The sequence below is a fragment of the Patagioenas fasciata genome, chromosome 2 (genome assembly GCF_037038585.1).
Source record: "Patagioenas fasciata isolate bPatFas1 chromosome 2, bPatFas1.hap1, whole genome shotgun sequence".
Classification (NCBI taxonomy): Eukaryota; Metazoa; Chordata; class Aves; order Columbiformes; family Columbidae; genus Patagioenas; species Patagioenas fasciata.
This window is the reverse complement of record NC_092521.1, coordinates 72,274,216-72,297,767: the sequence shown is the minus strand read 5'-3', so window position 1 is coordinate 72,297,767 and position 23,552 is coordinate 72,274,216. Positions and strand designations below refer to the sequence as shown.

Below are 23,552 nucleotides of genomic sequence, written 5' to 3'. Positions count from 1 at the left end.
TGACATTTGTGTAGAACGTCTTTTTCCAAATTTAATCTTCAGAATCTTATCTGTATATCAAAGTCATATAAACACATCTTTCAGTGGCCTCAGTCAAAACACATGTATGCATTATGTATATGATTTTGAAAAGAACATAATTGCAAGGTGTCATTTCTACTGACTGATCTGGCTGGGTTGCACTCTGCAACAGTGAAGAGATCCAACCATATTGGTAGCTTGTGTATTTAATCTTGGATCATGCATGACTCCTTCCAGGGGAAAAAAAAAAGTGGTAGACTAGACTGGAACAGAACAGAACAGAACAGAACAGAATAGAATAGAATAGAATAGAATAGAATAGAATAGAATAGAATAGAATAGAATAGAATAGAATAGAATAGAATAGAATAGAATAGAATAGAATAGAATAGAATAGAATAGAATAATATAATAGAAGTTTTGTTCTTCTGCAACATGGCATTCTAAAACACTAAGAAACATCACATGCAGCCAGTAGGTCTTATGTTCTCTCTCACTGAACCTGCTGCTACCATGCCCAAAAAGCAGTGGTAAAAGTTCATGAAGGAATCCAAAACAATTTTCACTGGAAAAAAACAAAACAAAACAAAACAAAATGAACACACAAGTAAAAAAAAAAACCAAACAAACCCAAACCAAGACAGCTTCTATTGCTAAAAGAACACAGATGCACTGAAACATCCCATTTCAATTCACTACTAGTATCATAAGAAAATTAATTAATTTTCTCAGTGCAAGCTGTGTTACAATCTCCATTCCCTTTCCCTTCTCTCTATATTGCAGCACTGAAAGATATATATATATTTTTTTTTTTTTTTTTTCTGAGATTCTGGGGTTGGTTTAGTTATTCCAGTACTCAAAACCCATACCACCAAAGGATATTTACAAGTTACCCAGTAATTTTCATATACATTAAATAATCTTACAGTTTACTCAAAAGCTTAGACCAAACTGGATCCACAAAACTGACAAATTCTTAGCACTGAGTCTAATAAAAACTATAAGCATTGGTGCAGCTTTAATAATAAACTCTTCCTTGGATGACTTCAAAACTGTTAAGAACATGAAGAAGTACATACTCTCTTTTAGCAAAACTGCCATAGATTTATGTCATTCTTGACTCTGAACATTTGAGTGATAAATGGTTGGGGCTGTCCCAATTCCTGATGGGCCCTCACACAGCTTAGCCCTAAGGAAAGGAAAAAGGATGAAGGAGGCTGCCAGGGAAGGGATTTTCCATGTTCAAATCTTTTTCAGCATAAGCAGAATTGGACAAGACATAATCATGCAATGTCACCTTCTACATTTATTGATCAACTCCAGGAAATAAATATTAAGGAAGAATGCATATTCTTATTTCTAGGATTTGGAATATAGAACAATTTAACCACGAAGAAAGCACCCTCCTTTATTCTGAACAAAGACAAAATATTTTCAATTGATTAAATAAACAAACATGTATTACATTTTTTCATGAAAAAAACTTTAAATTTTTTAACCTAGGAAGTGTTGAATTCAAAAATTATAAAGATAAAGTAGGTGTATTTTGAGATTCGTGACTAATATATAACAGTATTCAGACAGTCTCATCTCTTCATATTGCCTTGGAAATCTGCTATGTGAACTAACAGTCATCTTATTAGCTGAAAATGGTGTGTGGCATAACTTTCAATTTTTAGGTGAAACTAACATTTCAATGCATCACATCATTGTGCAATATAACAATATGACATGAAGAAATGATAAAATGCCAGCTCTCAGCTGCAGAATTGAAGAAAGAAAAATTATTTCGAGATAGGAAAATTGCTGTTAGATTACATAGCAGTTCTCCTCTCTCCCTCTCCTCCAAATTTCCCTCCCCTAAAAGAAGACAGCAGTGATTTTTATTTTTAAGATATTCACTGATGCCATCAGGAACATTATTACAGGGACCTGAGAGGTTCTTGCACAGTCGTTTCTGGGTAAAGAAAGAAAGGGTTGTTCAACGTATTGAAACTTTCAACCTGTTGCTGTATGCTTTTTTTTTTTTTTCTGTCTTTTAATGTAGGAGCTCCCAGATTTTCCAATCACAGAATGATTTCCAAACACTCATCTTTCTTGCAAGATCAACATAGGCACTGAGACTGACAGTTTGCAGTTTTTTCTTTTAAACTTCATGAGCCAGTTAGACCTGTTTCCGTGGTAGTATGAATCACAAAGACCAAAGTTTGGATCACTGTGTTGGAAAACAGAATTTAGAAAAGTCCAGTGTGATTTCAAGCTAATAGTATAATGGAAAAGGAAGAAGGAGGACAAGCCTTTAGGCTTCAGTTGAGGTCTGTTGTATTCAGTACTGTAGGATGAAGACCAGCACACATTAGCAGTCTCGACTCACCATGCAAGGTACTGGAGAAAGATAGAACTATATGACAGATAGCCAATAAAAATATTGGATTACATTAATGTCCAATGTAAAAATCTTATTTTTTGTCCTACTTCAGCACTGGCTAGAAAAATGCAAATACATTTCATGGTTTTGGAAGTTATTTACTTGTTTAAACACAGGACAAAAAAACCCAAATCAAACCAAACCGAACACTGCATGATATTTATGCAAAGTCATATATATTTTCACTTTTTCCTTGGGAAAACAAACAAACAAACAAATGAAACACCCTGCTAAATTTGATATGCACTCTTTATAAAAAATTCTTTAGACACCAAAGAGCTGACCCAGCACTCCCTCACAGCAACTTTTAGGGCCATGGGTAAACTGAACTCCCAAAGAAAACTAGGTTAGGGCAGAGGGAGATATGTACAGATTCCTTCGCTTCCGTGTTCCCTTAGTAGCAAACCAGGAAGTGGCGAGACTTGTCCAAACCAGGCTGCAGTAAAAAGACCAGGTCTTGCATACTCTGTGGATCCGTGGATTTGTATGGGTGATCTCTTCCACAGAATGATATTGATTGAAAAGTACATTACAAAAAAAACACTGAAAACCAAAACTGGTGGTATTTACTTTGCCTCACATGAATCTGTAACTCAAGCAACAAGAATAATACAGTTTTAAGCTTAATGTGTTATCTTGTAAATTTCAGCATGTTATCTTTATACCAGGTTTTGTCACCAGAAATATGAAGGTGTTTAGGAGGCCATCAAGAGGGAAAAAGAAAGGAAAGCTTGCTCTCATTATGAGCACATTTCTTCAATGTACCATTAATCATAACTGTCACAGTTTAATTTTTTACTGACATATTTTGGAACAAATCTGGAACATTAACTGATCTTCCAAATTGTTTTTCAATTCAATTGACATATTTCATTCATACAAGTTGCCTTCCAGAGAGAAACATTTCAATTTTTGAACCTGCTTCCAGAGAGCAATCTTTCTTTCCATTAAGAAAACATGTATTTTAAAATATAAATACATGCATATACACACACATTAAAATGTTTCTATGTGCATATAAATATAAAGACAAAAATACAAAAGCCCACATGAAAATGAGATATTTCAGTTTTACCAGAGCTGTTCCTATAAACCAAATACAGCTGAGACTTTTTTCCTTTTTTTTTTCTTTTGTTCCATTGTAGAAGTATAAACTGAAATTGCAGAATATCTCATAAAATAGAAAATCTAGTTCTGTTCTCTTCCAAATCATTATTCCACTGTACTGTACTGCACCTAAGATCTTTAAATTAAGACCTCAGTTATTCTAGAATTTTTATATAAACAACATCCAGAAAGGCACTCATTGCTATTCACATTTCTTAAGAACATTAATATTCAACTTATTAGCAACTGAACATCTATTCTTCTAATAAATAAATAAATTGCAAACAAAACAACAAAACAAAAAACACAAACTACTCCATCTGAATTCTCGCCCATACTGCAGTAGAAACGACAACACACTACATGACAACACAGGCAATAGCCTGAGTATCTTGGAAGTTACAATTACTTTTTTTTTTTTTCAAGCTTGAGGGCAACATTATCTGACATTTCTCAGCCATTTAGATAGTTCACCTGCGCAGAGGTATAATGCTCTGAGAACATGTATTGTAATTTTCTTTTATATTCTGCTAAGGATTAGCTTATGACCTGCTAGCAAATTTCTGCTTTTCCTGCTTCCATTCAGATTAATTTTGCATATTTTTCTTTGTCCCCCCTCCAACAGATAGCTGTGTTTGATGACATGCTTTGTACAGTAGGGCAATCTAGGGTTGCTGAATCTCAGGAGAAAGGTATCACACAGTATCACAGTATAATGAGAAACTGGAATCAGCAGAGATCATTTCAGGTGATAAAACATAAGACTTGTTCACTTTCAAGCAAACAATGCTGAAGTTAAAATTAATTATTTTAGTTCCAAATTTCTATGAACGACAGAAAAAGAGTGAATTCATGCTGTTTGGACACCTATATTACAACAGTTGGCAAGGATCATCAATTCCCGTGATACCATCATATGCTTACATACAGATGTTTCCCATGCTCCTATGAAACACCGCATGTGGAAAAACATTAATTCCAATTCTGACAATCTAGTTATTTCAAATATATTTCTGTAACTACTAATATAAACATATTCTAAGCCAACAGGAACATTGTTAAGTATTGAAATGGGTCAATATTCATTCAGAGGTTTTTTTCAGTGTTCAGACTAGAATGTTTAGGATATACTGCATAAGGATACCAGATTTAGATAAAAGAAATGAACTTATTTGGCAATTAATTTCAGCTAAAGAATCACAGAATCACAGAATCGACTGGGTTGGAAGAGACCCCGAAGATCATCAAGTCCAAGAAGGTGGGTCTTGTCTCTCTTCTCAGCTTTGTCATCTTCTCCCCCACATTTTAACTAGTTCTGCCATTCTTCTGACATCTCAAGTAAGCCAAAAGAAAGCTATTTGCTCTTCTCTTCCTGCCCACCAAGTTTTCTGTCATCTTAGTGAGTTGAACTGGCATGAATATTAAGTACTCCAGATGCAAAGAGGAGCTATCAAAAAAGGAGAAAGGCAAGACGACTATTTGGTCAGGATCAGGAGGAGAATGACAGGATGTAGGGCAGTAACACCTGTTCTGCAGGTAAGGTTTTACACTGGCTAAGCTTTTCTTGTCTCACCACCCTACGTATGTACATACAAAAGCTATCCAGATCTTATCCAAGCAAAGCCAACAGAAACTGCAGCTTTTTAATGTATCTAAAATTAAGTCTCTTTCACAATATACCTACCTGTGGTTTTAGCCAGCTGTGGCTAACACATTCTCATCTGCACTCCAATTGTTTTAAAGTACTGATAAAATAGTCTGGTGTATTGCTGTTCGCTACAACATTGACTATCATTCTTTCCATCTGCAGAGAAAAAGAATAGACTCAAACAAGCTTTTAAGCAGAATTCATTATGGCACTTGAAATGACCTTTGAAAATTGTTACTGAGTCAGTTATCAACACTTAAAGTTTAATTCCTCTCACTGCATCTGGTATATATTTTTTTTTGCACAAACAACTTTGCTAATTATCATTAAAAGCATTTACTCTGAAGTGTAATAAGCTATACATAACACAGCTGATTAGAAGGTATGTCACTGAAATGTGTCTTTTTTCCTTCCAGTTCTGACATCTAGGCAATTGCAATATGACCCTATATCCTGAATATGTCAGTATAATACATATAAATGAACAAATATTTTCATATTAGCATTGATTAAGATGTTTCATAGCAGCTTGTCAACACACTATCCCAGGTACTCATTTTCCTACTTTACACCACCAGAGTTGGTGAAGTTAATTGTTTATATTTTCTTTACGACAAAGAAATACCTTGGCTATTGAGAATGGTTATACTGAGGCTTCTTAGCTTTATTATACAACTCGTTAATCTTCTAACACTAAATGCACACAATACCATAGAAATATTTCAGACCAGATCCTCTACAGCAGTAAATCAATATAGCTCTACTGAAATCAATGGAGCTAGAGTGATTTACAGTAGCTCAAGATCTGCCCTTTCAATTGCGGCCAGTGATAGAAGAGACTCAAGAGGGTTATTACAGAAATATTCAGGAATATGTTTTCCTGTAAATTACAGTTCTTTAAATAGAGAGTTAGGAAACAATGCACTATGACACTGTTGTAGCAGAAGATTAGGAGCAGGGGTCTGCAGTTCTTCATACAGACTCTAGCTGCTTGTATGTAGGCAGCAAACCAGGCATCACACCTAAGCTGGCCTCCTGGTCCTTCTGCAGTCCATCAAGAGAGCCAGGCAGCACATTTCCTCTCTTCCACCCACTGCTATGAACATCCATGGATGCCTGTTGATATGCCCTCCTTGCAAGTGAACCTATGCAGCTGCTTTATAGTAGACATCCAACTCTCAGACTGTCAGAGGAGTCCCGTCACCAGGGAAGATGCTGGACATCCTCTGCCTCTGTCCTTCCAGAGACCAAGTGGGGCTGCTAAGATCTTTTATCATCAGTCTCTGCAGGTGGGTCTAAACTTCTACTCTGATTACCAGTGTAGAAAATCCTTAACTCCAGTACTTCAGGTGTCCAAAGCCAACAAACCCAGCTCGTGACTTGAGAAATTTACATAAACTGTGTTTGTTGGATAAGCACTAATACTTAGGAGACTTACAAATTTGCATTAGTTCACACTTAAAACCAGTGTAATACTGGAATAACTTAAGAGCCAAGTAGACCATGTTGTGTAATCATGCTTGCAGTTTAGTTTAATGATATTTCTGCTTTTGAAGATTTCTTAATTAGCTACTTCCTGCTTGCAGAATATGCCCTGGCAAACTAAATGTACTAGTGAATACAATTGAGATGTGACATGGTAACATATACTCAGGCTCTTTTGTTCATTTTTCATATAGCTCTATTCCTTAAAGACACTTAAAGCTAAACATATTATGGTAGGTGTTTTGCTTAGCAATTTTGCCAAATGTTTTTAAGTGACTGTACACCTGTTTTGCTGGCCAAATTATGTCCTCCTTATGGCTTATGAAATTACCAGAGCTCATCTTGAAAGCTCTGATTTAAGACAGCTTCAAAATATATTAAATCAGAATGCTAAGATATCAAGTGTGCCCACAGCACTGCAAAGTTAACTGGTTTGTTGTCTTTTTTTTCAATTGACCCTGTGACATGAATGTTACTATACTGAGTTGAGGACATATGCAAGACAAAATATGAAAAAGAGAGATATCATTTTTCCTATAGCTGGAAAAAGAAACAAAATACCCTCTGTCAAGCACAGAAATTCTTTGTATAGAGCTTATTGATGTACATTGTGAGAAAATATAAGAAAAAACTTTAAAACATTCTACTTACTGTTAATTAGAAACAGACAACATAAAGAAAACAATGAGAATTAATTTAGAAGAGTTTCAGCTCCGGTGAATGCAGTGTTTTTGTAAGCCAACACTTAGCACTTTATAAATTTATGGGTGAGTTTGGAGCTTTGTTTTTGTAAACATTTTGAATGTTTAAAATTTGTAATAAAATAAAGGATTATTTCCTCCTTTGTTAATGGGTTTCCACATCTCTCACCACACAACTTGACAAGATTAAGGACTAGGAGAGAGAATACTAAATTATTTTCCCAGGCTGTTTAATGTTTGCAAAGGCTGCTTAGAACTGTGGATGAAAAGAGAATAATTATCACTTAATTATATAATCTTTAAAGAAAATAAGAACATGTTTCATCTTTGAACTGTATGTATGCCAGATAACACCATACTCTTGGGTTCAAAAAAAACCTCAGAAATTAATGATAGTTGAGTATCTGGTATATCAGTTCCCTGCATTAATACAAGTGCACTAGACCTAAAATGACTACATGGAGGTTCTGTGATACACTATGCTCTGTTAAAACATTTTTAATGTAATTACTTTCTACTGGCAAAAATACAGACACAGAGAGAAGGAACTCAGTTTACACCCTAAAAGTGACAAGGAAAAAATAAGCAACATTTCTTTAATAGATGAAGACGTAATTAGGTATTCTCTGTTATTTCTTACACTAATTCAAAGTCAGTGTCTCAGCTATATTGTTTGGTGGCATTTTGAAGACATTCACAGAAATTCACTGATGTGTTCCTTTTAAAGCAGAGGAGACAGGAACATGAAAGAATAATGGTTTAATGTATTGCAAATCACTAAGATGCAGTCTCTTCTTTGGACAGAGGTATGTAAACATATTAAGTCACAAAGTCAAATGTTCAGGTAAATTATTTGTAATAGAACTAGAAATTCTAGTAATTTTAGTACAAGATTTTACCTCGGAAAATCTTTCCCAATAGACCTTTTTAAAAAGAGCACAGCTATAGCACTGATAAGGTTATACTTCACTACCTGTGATTGCACTTAAAAGATTAAGTCAGTGGAAGCTTTTTCTACTGAAATCCACTGATTCCTTATTGAAGGAAGAAAGCAGAAAAATGCTTAGGCTGCAGAAAAAGGGGGGAAAGAAAAAAAAAGAAGTATTTCCCAGACAAAATTAGCTTTATTCAAGTCAGCCTGAGAGTTAGTATAAATCCTGGGGTTTTTTGTTAATGTGTCTTAGGATTTGTTAACTCTATTCTGTAAACTAATTTTACTAATTCAATACACTTAAATGAACCTTGATGGGAGTTAAGAATAAAAAAGCAGGGATTTATTACAGTATAGACTAAAATCTAAAAACTGGACTATATTGTTGGCATGAATATTGTCTTTACCTTAATATATATAGCCATAGATATAACTTCAGCTATAAAGTCAGCTACAGTGCACATTTATATGCTATTAAATAATTTTGTGATATTATGATGGATTTACCCTAGTCAGCAATGAGGCAGCCACACAGCTGCTTGTTCACTACCCCAGTCTCTTCAGCTGGACAGAGCAGAGAACAGGAAGAGTAAAAGCAAGAAAACTTGTAAGCCAAAATAAAGGTAGTTTAATAAGTGAAGGAAAGGTAGAGGAGGGGGAAGAGAGAGATGCAAAGTCAAACCTCTTCCCACAAAGAGACTGAGGCCCAGCCAGGACATCTTGGAAGAGAAAACTCCCACTCCATTCTTCATATCATGATTTATTGCTGGGCATGACATCATATGGTATGGAATATCCCTTTGAACAACTTGTACCCTGCCCCCTCCATCTTCTTTCCTCCTCCCCTTCCCATTGAGACTGAGCTGGGCAGCCTCTCAGTGTGTCCTTTTCCTCTGTCTTTGGACCCACACATGAACGTGCTGATCTCTTCCTGTCCTGAAGAAGGACACAGAACTGGTTTACTCTCTATTTTGTCAGCCCTCTATATGGCATGCCCCAGGACCATACAGTGAAGCAGTTGCAGTTCTCTCTCTGCTTCTGCTCCTTGTCAGCCCACAGTACCCGCATAGGTGAAGTCATTAGCTTTCTGAGTGGCAGCTTTATTATAAGGCTTTGGGTGGCTTTTCCCTTTTCCTTAAATATATGATCCTTGGAATATGCTTGTTTTTTGATTGCTAGAAAATCCACTACTGCTATGGATAAGATTTAGAGTACCACTAGAAACACTGGTCTTATATTCTTCACTTCTGCATGAAGGAAAGACATCATATGTATTTCTTCACAAAGTGAAACCTTTTACATATAGGAGGTTCACTAGCAAAGACTGTAGTACTGCTATGTTGTGCAGTATGAATGGGAGGCTGCCTTTCACAGCCGTGTTCACACTGATAGGGATGCAAAATCACATACATAACTGCCTTATGTTCTCTCTCTGATTTTCTGAAGGCACTGTGTCCTACTTTTACCAATAATCTTACATAGATAAGTACATCTGCAAAGAGTCTTTCTAAGTGGCTGTGTAATTCTGTGAGTTTTCCCCTATCTCCAGTTGCTCTCTGAGTCGTACAAACTCCTGGTTTCTGAAAACATATTTTTACTGCATCAAATTTGTGACCTTTCATTTTAATAAGATGCTTTACATTTTTTCCTTGGTCCCAGTCATGAGTAATTTTCATGGATTATGATATTAGGTACACATGCTGTCAGAGTTTAAATGACTGAGCCAAGTATTCTAAATCAATATCCTCTGTTGACACTTTCTACTTCTACTTAGATGTACATGAGATGCTCACACTTGTTTTGCAGACAGCTAAATACTACAGACTTTTCTCTCAGTCATTCTTATTGAAATAGAGTACACATCTCTGAAATGATGTGGAGACTGCTTTCCAAAAGTGAACATACAAATGTAAATTCACATAGCTCAGCAGAAATTTAACTCTTCTACCAGGCAGTACTGTAGTGTCTGAAAGCTTGGTGAGTATTTTCTTTGATTTCTATATATTTTACAAACTTTATAGTAAACATTAAAAAAAAAAAAAAAGAAAAAAGAAAATTACCAACAAAATCATGATGCCATCCCATCCTTCTGCCTTTGCTACCAACATTACTCTGGGAAAAAAATAAAACAAAACAAAAAACACCAAACCAAAACACAAACAAACAAAAAAAACCCGACACCTGGAAAAAGCTTGAGAGAGTTAAGCCATACATACACAGGCTTTGTGTCCCCCTCATTTCACTTGAGCCTACAAAAGCCTTATATCTTTGGTACAGCTGAGAATATTGCGGGCACCAATTGGTCTTTATATGCTCTTCCACAGATCTTTGTATGCTAAGGAGCCGAATAGGCTCATTTTGTGTGTTAAAAGAACATAAGGTATACTAGATCAGACACAGGTCTACCTGGCTTGACATTCTGTCTCAAGCACTGGTCACAAGCAGATGATTGAAGAAGAAAAAAACAGAACCAGCAAAGGACATTTCCCATTTACTGTGTACTCTGCCAGGATCCAAGTATTTTCCATACAGTGCACTTATTCAGTAGGATGTATATTCAGTTTTTCTATGAAATACACAGTATCAATTTATGTTTAGTATCCTTAAATGGCTTTATCTCTCATGTTTTTTTCCAATAACCTCTGGGTTCAGGTAATCTTTCACCATCTGCAATACCCTTTGCCAATGAGTTCCACAGCTCTACTGCCTACTGTGTGAAGAGCCACCTCCTCCTCTGATTTATCTGAATCTGCAAATTTCTAAATGCTATAATCTTTGAGAATCATTTAATGGGAACACCAAATACCTCCCAGGTAAAACTTTTTGTTTGTTTGTTTGTTTGTTTTATGAAAAACAATAACTATAATAGATCACATATGAAGAATATAATCTCTGTCATGCTCAGTTTAATAGCTGGGTGGAACAGATGACATTAGGATTTATTATATCTTTAACATGACTATAGCATGTACAGAAAAAATACAAAATAACTGTTCCATTTCTGAGCCTAAGATTCATGCTTCATACTGTAGTACCTAGGTTGCTTGTGAGCAAGCAACCAGCAGTTGGGAACACTGGGAAGAATGAAGCTTCAGACCTCTGTCTCCAGCTGTATCATACATGTACACTTGCTCAGTCATATCAAAATTTACTGCTCAGATGTCCAGTGTAAGAATATGCAGTTACCACACATCACTTGCATTTGCACAAACAGTTTGTGAGGTGCAGCTCATGATATAAATTACATTTGTGCAACTATATCCATTATCTTAATGTGACATTAAATTCATGGAAATCATGGGTTAGTCTACAGCAACATAGATTGTAAATCTGTAAAACTGAGTCCCTTCAAGAAGAAACTTCTGAAAATATAAGTAACAATCCAAACTGCTGAGCAAACATATGCATAATCAAATATATCTCAGAGCTTTTCTGAAGGAATGAAAATAAATATTTTATAAAATGCATCCACAGGGTATGCTAAATCTACAAATAAAATTTCAACTCTGATTTTGGGACATAAAAAATATATATGTTACAGAAAAGGATTTATTCTCTTACAAAATAAGGCTTAAAAGCTGACCAACCATAATTAAACACTACATCCTTAATCCCTAATGCATTAATTATACAATAAACTTACTCAGATTTGCAAGTATAGCTGTGTAATTAGCAACGAAAGACATCCAGAAAACTTAGCTCATCGTACGTCAGTTTTGGGTTCTGACTGCTGTAAGTCCAAGAAAACTATAAATGAAAGATTTTAATTTCTAGTTATGTTGAATGCAAACTATTATAATACATGAAATATATCTGTACATTTCTTTACAGAAGTGAACCTTTCATTATTCTAACGTTATTATAATTTTAATAACCTTGCAGACCGTTTTGCAGACTAAGATCCTCCCCTATAACGACCAGCAGGTTTTACCATACCTTTTAAGTTGACCCTTGCAGAGAATGGTAGTATCAAAACAGACTCTACCACCAGTATAGTTAATTTATAATGAAGACTCAAATTTCAGCTCAGAAGCACAGGATGTCTTCTGAGATCAGCTCCTCCAAAGTGAAATAATTTGAAATGGGTCAAGGTATTCTGAAATCACCGTAAATTTATGAACACAAATAATCCCCTTTGTTCTTCCCCATAATCATATATATATATATACTAAAAAACATAGAAAAACATTAGCTAGATCTATGTTTCCCCATATTAAAAATACTTGTCACAAATTTAGTAACAGACATTATTCAGTTAGTCAACAAAGGAATAAACATATTGATAAAAATATTTTGAAGGCTATAAAACACAGGATCATAATTCTGTCTTTAAAAGTCATATCACATTGATCCTTGAACTGGAATTACTTTGGGGGATATTCCAGGGTTATATCACTACTTGCCCTACTTGTATATTAAGCATTCATTTTTGACCAGTGTTAGAGATACAGTGAAAGGCTTTGATCTGATTCAGCCAACCATTCTTACAGAAAACTTTTGAAGGTCTTTAACTCATTGGTATCCCACACTGAAGCAATTACAAAGTTTCATAGACTGATTTCAAAAATGTTGAGCTCATTCCCAATTGGGAAAGTTCTTTCCTAGCTTGTGGTAAGAAATGTCTTCTTTTGGAACCTTCTTCTTGCCCAACAGACTGCACAGAGTATCTATTTTGTGTTTTGTGTTCTTGTAGATCCTGATGTTATCTGACCTGAGGTTTCAGTTTGAAAGGAAAGGAGATAGACATCTTCCTCTTCCATTCACCCATTTTATATCAGAATAAGTTTGTTCTTTCAAAGCAATTTTTTTCTTCACAAAGAAAGATGAGCAGGATTGAGATTCAAGTATCTCAGCGACTCCTGAATGAGTGAGGGTAAAGAAGAGGAAAAGGAGGAATCTGAACCCAAGCACACCCCAAAGGAAGTTGCTGAAATTTGCTTCCTTGTCTTACTGAATCCTTTCTGTCTTCCACCCCAAAATCATGAAGCCCTTCCTGTCAGAAATGTCACAGGCATGTCAGATTCTTTACTGATCTTTTAGGATTTCTTTTTTTTTTCCCATCAGCTTCAGAGTTTTGACACATGCATCATGTAAGAGCTTATACAGCAGACCCCTTCTTCTCCAGTCCTGACAAGGCTGGAAAAGGTCAACATACTACATACCTGGTGGGAGATGAGGAAATAAGCCAAGCCTTTTCTCTGTCATCTTTGAGAGCAATGGAAGACTCTCTTTTTCTTCTTGCCTTCTGAACCTTTACTATGGGGATCTTCTTGGAGCTGGGTGCTTGCTTCTTTTTTCTTTATTAAATCTTTTCCTCTATGAACTAGAAAATACTTGTCTCAGTTTTATTTTATCTCTTTCAGGAGACTGAGAGAGTAATTCTCTACAGAAGCAATATAACTTCTTCCCTTTGTATTTTTCAGACAGGAGAAGACAAAGAAGTAGCAATGACAGCAAATATGCACACACAGCAACCATTACTCTATATGTATATATATGTACACAGACACATACAGAAAGGTTATTTATATGATAGATTACTTAAGACACCACAATTTGTCCACCCAAAGAAAAATGAATTTGCCTCATATTCAGCACTGAACAACTGAGCGCAAACTGCTAGAAATCATAATTGCAATCATAATAACACAACAAAATCACAGTAGCAATCACAACATTATATCTGTTTTGCAGTAATTTGAGTACTTTCACACAAACAATACCTTACATCTGGAACTGCATCCTTAACAGGATGTCTGATGATGCTCTCTTTAGGGAGGAGAGGCAATGAAGCTGGTTGAATTTACTGTATGCACTTGTGTACATCCTTCTGTTTTCTCAGCAGTTTGTTCAACAGCATTCCTGTCAATGTTGGTGGAGCCATGTTTGAAATTTGTATCAGTCATCCCAATGATGTTTGCTGTTTTATTGCAACAGAGTCTGAGAGAACATGCTCAATAAAAACATTTTTTCAGACAATTTCAAAACAAAATTTGACAAAGTACTATTAAAAAATACTGATTAAAAAAAAAAAAAAAAAGCTAAATTCAGTTCCTCTACCTCTGTCTTGCTAGATTTTCCTCAAGACACCAACTATAACTAAAAAGATGGCAATTTAACAATAGGTCAAAATACGGGAAATCTCATTTTCTGAGCTATATGTACTACTTGATTAATGAGTAGCTGTGTAAGAAGACAATAGTACAGCAGAGACAAGAAAAAGATTAGATGTCTCCCTATGGGTGATGAACAAAACTGGACATCGGAAAATGGATCCACATAACCTAAAAGTATATGCACTATTCACTTCATCCAGAAATACCAATCTGCAGAACAGAATCTAAACAGTCAAAAGTATCTAAAAAAAGTAACAAAGGTGTCCTCAGAAACCATAAGCCATTTATCTGATTCTAACAGTGCTGTATGCTGTTACATGAAAGATAACAGTTCAAGTTCCCTGGGCACTTATTAGTTCTTTTGTTGTAATGAAAAGGTGGGGAATTTAAGATGTGGAGGAGAAAAATCATTCTCATCTAGTGCAGAAGTCCTCATTTATTTGTTATACACAAACAATATGCATAAATCATGCAAGTATCTCCCAGCCACCTCAAAGAGAAGATTTTTTTCAACTGTTATTTCAATTTTTCCCTGTTGCAAACTTGAAAGAAAATTTTTAAGCCTGATCTGTGCCGGTATTTATCACATCACAAAACAGCTCTGGTAAGGCAGTATAAAAGTACTGTTTCGTTACATAAACTACTTACAGGAAGTGTAGAGAGGGTAGGACTTGCAGCTGCTCAAACATAGAGCAAACAGCTTCAGACTGAAAAAATCCTGACAGTCTCTTGCACAGCCAGGTCCCACACATAGACACGAACTGTCTCCTCACCACCAAGGATTCAGCAGAGATGCATGTTTCCCAGGTATCAGTGTGATGTCACAAAATTTCTCCCAGGCAGTCATTGCAGGATGCCAGTCTCTAAAACAATCTAACTCGCTCTTATTGTCCTACATGTTAATAAAAATTAACAGTGTAACAAAACAATAGCAACAACAAAACACCACACCAAACAAACAAACAAAAAAAATCACTGTAAAATGCCATGCATTTGAAATTAAGTCAATTATTTTTCAGCATATAATTCTGCAACATATCTTTGCAGAAAAGACATCTTCATCTCAGTATTAAGCTTGATTACTTTACATCAGTTGCTTTTGGTATCTGTACTCTGTAGAAAATGTTGCTGTGTCAAAAAAAATCTCCTTTATCTTTAATAAAAATGATTGGTAACACCTGTAGAGTAACTTTGACTAAGATTATTGTTTTGAAACAAAGTAATGTTTTTCCTAGTCAAGGTTTTACATATTGTCCTAAAATTTATTACAAAATGTTAAAAACTTGCTTTGAAGTTCAGATGAGTCTTTCCCACTGAGATTTTCTCTTTCAAAAGACCATTTAACAGGAGAATCAGATTTTGGATATTTACAGCTATATTTTGCTACCTCATTTTCCTTGCCACCAGTTACAGATGACATTTCCCTTTAAACTACTCAGACTAATGGAAACCAAGCTACCCTAGCAGTACTAGGGTACTAGTATTATCCTCTATCCTCTCAGTTGTAGGTAGAGACATTGAAAGAAACAGATGGACCCAGCTTATCAATATCTGGCTCTGAGGCTGGTGTCACCAGCAGAATTTTAGGGTTTTAAATCATGGGGTGGTCTATGCAACACTAGGCCTGCTGGGGCCTGATGAGATTCACCTTTCTCAATGAGGAAAAAGTATTTCTGCTCACAATTTCATAGGTTTAAACTAGGTTTGAAGGAGGAAAGGTATAAATTCAGGAAAGGTGTAAATTCAGGATTACTAGTAATAAGCTCTGGGATGGCATGACGATGTTTGAGGAATAGCGTATAGTTTGGGTCATCACTCTGCTTCACAATGTACTGAGTACACTGGAGTGCATTTTATGTTTGTACACTAATGCATGCAGTAGGAGGAATAAACAAGAGAAACTATAAACTTTGGCTCAGTACCAGAGTTATGACATCATGGCACAAGTGAGATTTGGTGGGAAGAATCCTGTGACTGGAATGCTTGACGGATGTTTATAGGCTCTTCAGGAGAGATAGTCAGGGTAGGTGAGGTGGAAAGGTAGCAGTTTGACTGTACAGCACTTGTTGCAGTTGGGCATGACATAGTTGAGTATCTCTGGGTAAGGATTAAGGGAAAATCTAATAAAGTGAGAAATCACCAACGACACGAAATTTAACAAGAGCAAATATCAGATTCTGCACCTGGGAGAATATAATCCTGTATGGATGTATAGACTGGGGACAAGAGGCTGGAGTGGAGCCATGCAGAAAGGGGTCTGACAGTTGAAGGTAAGCTCAATATGAATCAACAATAAGCCCTGGCATTCAAAATATCCAATCCTGGGGTGCATTAAGTATGCTATAGCTAACCATCTTCAGGCATGGTGGGGGGCATGGGAAAGGAGGGCCCATGCAAGTCTTGCAAATCATCTAAAGAACTATTTACTGCCAGGACATCTTGCAGGTGAGCCTACAGAATGTCTGTAGGGTTTGTCCTCTCCCAGTTAATGTGGGGTGCAAAGACTGGGCTGCTGGTGGGGAGACAGCCAGGCACTCCTCTGATGTCCATTGGTGTGATCTCGTGGATGGGAGCCCAGGTGTGCTGGGTGGTGCCAGATCAGCCCTGTCACAGGTGGATCCACTTCCATCAGTTCATCTTGAGGTAGATTTAGCCCCTTGCTCTGCTTTAGTGGATTGACATGCATAGGTTCCATATCATTCTTTGCTGGGTTGACATGCCTGGGCCTCAAGTCATTCCTTTGCAGATTGAGACAACTGAGCCTTATGCTCTTCCCTGCTGGATCCACATCCATGGACTCCACACCACCAGTCACATGAGTATAGTCCATAGTCCACATGTTACAGGTGGTGTTCCTTCTCCACCTATCCTTTGGTGGATTGACATGACCAGGCCCCATACTGTTTGCAGGTAAAGCCTTATCCATGTTCTGCACACTATTGGTCACATGAGCAGGAGCAATTACTTTAATGCCGTTTTGGATGATTTTCCTCCTCTGCAGATTTGGCATCCTCTTCCTGGGAAGCAGCTTTCTCCTCTCTTCCTCTTCCAGAATTTGCATCTCTGCTGTCCCATACAAAGGTGGGCAGCCACTCACCTTTCTGCTCCAGCTGCTCTTCCTTCCAAGCATGTCTGTCATGAAAGGGACTCAAAGCTCAGTGAACAGTCAGCCAGCTGCTGAGAACCTTGTTTTTATAGTGCTTACCTGGAGCAAAGGGGAGTCAGGAGGCTTGTGACAGCAGGAGGTCACTGTGATTGGTGACTGTGAATGTGGCCAGTGCATGTGGCCAGCTACAGCTGGTTTGGGAATCGGGGGTTCTGTGGCCTAAAAAATGCCCTAATGTGGGAGAAGAACGAGGGCTGGGGGAGCTGAGGGCCCCTTTCCTGGAGATTTCTCCCCTGTGCCCTTCTGCTGCCCCTTGGGCACAGAAACTGTTATCTACCTCCCTTCATGTGCCCTGAGGTCCAGCATCTCCTCATCCTGCTTCTGCGATCTCGTCAACGAGATGGTGGTAACAATGTTGCAGGAGGGTTCAGGTCCTTACTGACCACCCACCGAGTTGGTGCCCTGCAGCCCCCTGTGCTCGATAGTGGCTAAGAGGGGGCAAAGCACCCAGACATCCTGCCGGGGGGAACAGGAGGCCCAGCCATCCTGCACAAGGTCTGCCAGCATTCCATAAAAGTGTTGTGTGGACTCTTCTTCCCTGGGTGTCCCCTAGCTCAGCCCCTGGAGCGTGGAGAGGGGCCATCTCTGGTGCACAGAGCCCTGAGGGAGAGGGGAGCAGAGGGCCTGGCATCCTTGGGCTGCTGCACCAGCTCAAGGTGAGGAGCCAGTGGAAGGCCACCAAGGGAGGTCCTTGGGCCCAGGAGGTGGAAGGGGGTTCAGTCTGAGATGTACCCTTTCTCTGTTGGCCAGTATGAAGGACAAAGCATCTAACTGCTTTTGCAGTCTCTTGCTTCCTCATTCTGAGAAAAAAGCTCTCCTGTTTTGTTGGAAGAATCAAAAGCAGCTCATGAACTGGAGACTTCCAGCAGGTTTCTGGGAAGAAGCTCTTGCCTTTCACAGACATTGGCTACAAGATCACCCGGAGGTACATGAAAGACAAGATGACATCAGGGAACCACCAGTTCAAGTGTGCCAAGTTGTGCACAAGACCAACTTGAGCCTTGGTTTGAGGAGGGACAAAGGGAGAGCAGTGACTGTCATTGACTCTGACTTTAGCAAGGCCTGTGGCAGAGTCTGGGACAAACTCCCCAAGAAAGTGGTCATGGCCTTGAGCTTGCCAGTGTTCAAGAAGCATTTGGACAATGCTCTAAGACGTATGGTTTAACATTTATGTTGCCCTGTGTGGAGTCAGGAGTTTTACTCAATGACCCCTATAGGTCCCTTCTGACTCTGGATGTTTTAAAATTTTATTTTAGGATTCTATATCTCCTTTTTTGCATTTTTGTCCCTCTTTTGCTGTTCTTTTTATTACATTAAATATCAGTTCAGGAACCCTGAGGAAGACTAAAATAATGAACAGGTCTATCTGATCTATAATACAAAACAAAAAGATTATATGCAACTCACCTTGAAAGTAGAAGCTGTCATTATTCCTTTTCATGGCTATTTAAAGTGTAAAAAAGAAAAGCTGCTGAAGGAATATTTTCACCTTTATACATTGTCCTAAAGAAAGTTTCATGGTTGAAAAATCATCAGAAATTCTATTTTCCACTTCCATTGTGAAATTAAGAGAGCTTTTGCATTCTGAATTCTATATACACGCTGCAGCAGCAGTCCCCTGGATTGTTCTGAGTCTTAAATAGGTGTACTTTGGTGAAAGTAGATTGAAAAAAATCCTTCAATAGATCCCACACTAATGACATATTAAACTTTTAGGAAGTTTTCTTTCCATATTTATTGAAGCCCGGCAGTTAATTTTATACTCATGGGTCCCAACATATTCACAGTTTCCTACAGGAGATTTGGATATTTCTCTGCTTGGACAATTGTGTCTGTAATTATCTATTATCCCACGAGCCTGAGCCCTTTTGTGAGCACATATTATTAGTTGGTGGCAGTGCTCAAATGTTATCTGACATTGGCAAAGAACAATCTCTGGGCCTAGCTTTTCTTCATATATACTGGTAGGTGAATCAATAATAGCTCTTCAGAACTCAAAAGGTCTACCCCAGAGTGTGATTGGAGTAATGAGGGAAAAATCAGGCTCTCCAGTTTGAAATTGTCTTATTAGAGAAACTAGTTGGTACATAAAAGTGAACATTTTTAAATTGCAATTTTTTTTTTCCTCATTTGTGGAAACAGTTGGTGTGCTGTGGATGAATAGGGCCAAATACAGTCATACTCTTAACAAGAGGGATGTTGTGGAAATTACTGCATTGCATAAGTGCAAATTACATGCTGCGCTGGATGGTATCATATTTACCCTGTCTGCAAGTCCCAGATGGGAGGTCACTAGAACTTTTTTGCATATTGTCTCTTCATTTCTAAAATATTTCAGGTTAAAATGGCACAAATCTTTGAAAACTAAGGCAAGGCATGGCATGTGTATGGCTGTGCCCTTGTGACGGATCAGTCTGTTCCTTCAGGGAAGCCCTAGTGGAGGTATGAGGGAAGAGGCACTCTCCATACCTGGTGTGTGCTCTACAGGAATGTGCTTCCAGGCTCTTCTCTTGTCTGAAACTGTATGGCCAACCAGCTCCACAGGAGTCCACAGATCTGCCGCACTATCACAGGGTGGGCAGTTCGGGCAGCCTCTGAACTGAGATTGACTTCTGCACATTAAAGGTCTTTCCCATTTATCTAGCCTAGTCTACACCTAAACTGTAGGAAATATTAAAGGACATGCTTTGCTTAAAGTGGCTGATTAATTTGGTCATGAACATGAAACAGAATGTGTATGGTTTCTAGTAATACTGGGCAATTATCCTAAAATTGCTGAGGTTCCTTCTTATCATTAGTCACTTATGAAGGACTGGCTAATAAGACTAAGAGCAGGACAGGCTGTCTCTTCCCTTCAGTCTTGGCTCCCCCTCTCCCACAGGTCACTCACTCCTGCTCTATAAAGAATATTTCTTTGGAATTGAAGGGTTTTTCACAACACAGTGAATTAAATGCAAATTTAATAAAATACATTAGAGCTTATCATTATGTCCAAGACTTAGTTAACATAAGGACATATACATTTTATAACCTTCTCATATTTTTCACTGCCAATGCATCACTGATCCTTTGGAACCTTTCCCCTGTATCCACTTTAGCACTAGAGAATTTTAAGTGCATAGAATAATTTAGGTAAAGAAAGCTTGTATGTATTTATCATATATTCTGTTCAGCTTAGAAATGTGGCATCTTGAAAATGCAGCAGAAACTGAAATTTCAGATTTATGATGGTAGAATAGTTCTTCTTATTTTGTGTTCTACATTAACTGAATTCATTACCAGATTACTGAGCCTGAGTATATAAAAGTTGCACGTAAGAATGAAAACACAGTGATTGCATAAGTGGGGGTTTAATACTAGGAAATTAATGTGGAAATGTTTTCATTGTTTCACTTCTTTTTGACCCCTTTTAACTGATGTCAGCTAAGACAAGCCACAGTCAGTCAGTAGAAGTGTAAATTAAATTGGGATCCTATTGAAAAGTATTAAGGCATCATTTCCTACCTTGCTTTCTGAAATCCAAAGCTATCTGAAGACACTTGCTGTGTGCTTGATCTCATAATGAAACTGTACATTAAAGTGAATTGTAGGAGTCCGTACAATTCTGTTTTCCGTAGTGTTAATTCATTAAAGTCTGGAGTTAAGTTGTGTAAAATATGAAACACAATGGCTCTGAATTAGCCTATGAGAAAGACAAATGTTGAAAGGATGATGAAACGAAAAGTTGACTTTGCATCTCAGTTAAACTCAATATCATGCAAGGGTGATCATTTTTCCAAGACTGAAGGAAACAAGGTCAAACAGTACTAGGGGAAAGCTTCAAGTATCTCTATGAAGACTAAGTAAATGACACATTAGGTGGTGGATTTAGATCATACATTTTTAGGAATCAGACAGGATTGCTTCTTTAAAAAATTGTTCATAGACACTTGACCTCTCTTCTTCTCTCCATGGTCTCCTTTCTCCCTGCAGTACACTAGAAAAAACATTCTGAATCTTGGATTAAGCCTAAAGACTAGTTGAAGAGGTAACTAGCAATGAGATCATACTGCATTTGAATTCAGCTCCCCTCTCCTTCCCCATGAAAAGGGCTCTACTTCCCCATGAAAAGGGCTCTACTTGACCATTGCCTAGCAATAATATTTAACCAAAACCAACAAAACCAGAAAAACACTAATAAAAAGTCAGGATTGTTTGGAAAACCTGAATAGGATGTGCAAAATAAAGGTAGGTCATCTGTAAAAAAAAACCTTCTGTGTCTCAAAAATCCACACAAGTTAAAGTATAGAAGAAAATAGTTGAAAAACTTTCTGAAAGCAGAAATTGTGTGCAATTATTGATTTTTTTTTTAATGTAGACTTTATTAAGCTCAACTATAAAAAGTTAATAAAGTAAGTTGCAAATATTTTGTGAAGTAATTTTTTAGAGAAATAAGCATTTTTGGGGTAACATTGGAAAGTGAAATTCTGCCAGGGAGCCAGTGAGCATACCAGAGACCAAAAGGAGAGCACAAAGAAGATAAAGACAAAACAGAGAGCTGAATCTGCTCTTTGTACATGTATTTGCTACAGAAGATCCCAAGGAAGCTCACATGCCACAGCTTCCCCTTATGGAGGTGGAGAATCATAGCATAATTTACTTTGGAAGAGGCCTCTGGAGACCTTCCAGTCCAAAGCCCTGCACAAAGCAAGGCCAGCTTAGAGTGGGTTGACCACTCCAGAGCCTCTTCATGCAACCTGTTCAAGTGTTAGACCACCCTCACATGGAAATTTCCCTTCTTAACACTCATTCAGCTTTTCCCAGGTTGCAACTTGTGTTTGTGCACCTTTGTGATCTGACTCCTCCTTCTGCTCCCCCAAGTACAATTCTTCGCAGCCTGGAGTACATTAACCATATTGACACATGAGGGACACCATGAGTAATCAACCACGGGCTGTACTTGGAGCTGCTGATAACTCCTTTGAGACTGGTTGCTCAGATAGATTTTTCTCACACAATTCATAGACTGCCTTTCCAGTCCATGTCTCACTTGCAACAAGATACTATGAGAAGCCATGCCAAAGGCCTTGCTGAAGTAGAACTGAGCAGCATCCATCCCTCTCCCCTTATTTACAGAGCCAGTTGCCTCATCATAGAAAGTTGTCACATTGGTCAGTCACCAGCTTACCTTGCTAAATGTGTGCTAGCTGTTTCCAGTTGCCTTTTGTCATTTAAATTCCAGAAGGATTTGCTTCACAGCCTTATCATGAACTGAGATAAGGCTGACCAGTTCCCTGATGTTGATCCTCCTACTGGGACATGGTGTATGCTAACTCTTGCTTAATGTGGATCCAACGGCAGATGAACAAAAGGTAACAGACATGAGAGCCATATTTTCAAAGCAGGCTTTGGAAACAATCCCTGAAGGAAGTAAGCATCACCTCCATAATGTAACATTATTATTAAAATACATATATTATACATATACTTATGTGTATATGTGCTTATAACATAAAAATACAATATAGAAATCAATTAACACACTAAAGCATAAATAGAATATAACAGGAAATAATCATTTTGGTTTCTAAAATAAAGTGCAGGTCTGTCTTGTTAGTCTACCAGAATTCCTTTAAATAAATTGCAAAGCATTATAGGAAAGGACAAAATTAATCATATAGCAGAGTTCCAGAAATGTGACAAAATTTTCAGCTGACATGAAATAATTTAACATTCAAAAGCAAATTTCACCTGGAGATACTGCAAAACATCTCACAACACTGAATGACTAGGTGACAAAATGAAACTAATTTTTTTGGTACATGGAAACATATGGTAAAAACAAACAAACAAAAACAAAACCAAAAACCCCATACGTACATGTTCAGGAGATGTAAACTACTACCACCGAGGAAAGACATCACTAGGTAACCATCACAAAATCCTTGAAATGACAGTTTAACTGGTAGC

At 37.5% G+C, this 23,552-nt stretch overlaps 1 long non-coding RNA gene across 3 annotated transcripts; it reads right to left on the bottom strand.

Annotated features, from left to right (window-relative positions):
- Positions 1–11,462: 11,462 nt before the first annotated feature.
- On the bottom strand, positions 11,463–23,013 carry LOC139827193 (uncharacterized). 3 transcript variants are annotated; one of them, XR_011737503.1, is made up of 7 exons: positions 22,771–23,013; positions 21,108–21,285; positions 19,011–19,106; positions 15,086–15,329; positions 14,045–14,183; positions 13,484–13,644; positions 11,463–13,180 (listed from the first exon to the last, which is right to left on the bottom strand). It is a non-coding gene; the product is annotated as an uncharacterized lncRNA (long non-coding RNA). The 3 variants fall into 3 exon arrangements; XR_011737505.1 differs by having other exon boundaries at positions 11,463–12,068; XR_011737504.1 differs by having other exon boundaries at positions 19,011–19,046.
- Positions 23,014–23,552: the final 539 nt, after the last annotated feature.